Here is a 922-nt window from a genome sequence, read left to right as displayed (position 1 = left end):
CTATTGCTCATTACCGCCACCTACTGCCCCGGAGGAAGGACCGGCAATTAGATTTGATCATTTCTTCTTTCAGGAAAACCGCTGCTATATGATCCATTGTACTCGTGATTACAGTTTACACTTCTGACTGACTGCTCTTGTCATTAAGACGTCTACTAACCTTCCTATACTGGTATACAATCAATGTTTAGCCTACTAACAGGCTACTTTTTCATTATTTGTTAGCCAACTATTGGCTTCCCTGCAGCTACCTGTTCCCGCAACATTCTGTGAGCTTTCCCTCATATTATACATATTGCTTCTGACTTCTAACTTAAAAACCGCTGTTCCTTGCATCACTTTTTCCAAAGCAGCCGGTCTCCCGTTCCCCTTCAACAGAGCAGAAGCTCACGTTCATTTTGCATTTAAGGCCTTCTTTAATTGTTACTGTGGAAATGCCTTTACATTGTAATGCAAGTGCAACATCAACTTGCATGCACAGCATGAGACAAACATTTTTTGTTTTATTTTGACTGCTTCCAACCACTAAAGCATCATCAACATTGTCAACATCCCTACTGTGGGAGATTTTTGTTTTGTGATCTTTACATTCTTTCCTGGAATGAAAACATAGCTTAGGTCCATGTATGTTATTAGCTACTGAACCAGACACATCTTTATCATAGTTATTCATTTTGCAGATATTTCTACTGTTTGCTGATATGCATTGACCATGAGTAATCAAAAATGTATAAACCTCTAAGGTGAACTTCTCTTTACATCGCATGTCCCATATTGTTATTTTCATGAGGGCAGATTGTGTTTCCTGAGCATCTTAAACCACTATGATATGCCCATATAGGTCCACCTCATCAATGACTCATTGTAGACCCTGCTGATGGCGTGCCTTATATTTCTTCAACTTTTTAACAGGTCTAAACCG

Source organism: Etheostoma cragini, chromosome 13 (assembly GCF_013103735.1).
Source record: "Etheostoma cragini isolate CJK2018 chromosome 13, CSU_Ecrag_1.0, whole genome shotgun sequence".
In the NCBI taxonomy this organism is placed as follows: domain Eukaryota; kingdom Metazoa; phylum Chordata; class Actinopteri; order Perciformes; family Percidae; genus Etheostoma; species Etheostoma cragini.
The sequence above is the reverse complement of the archived record's forward strand: the minus strand, read 5'-3'. Positions refer to the sequence as shown.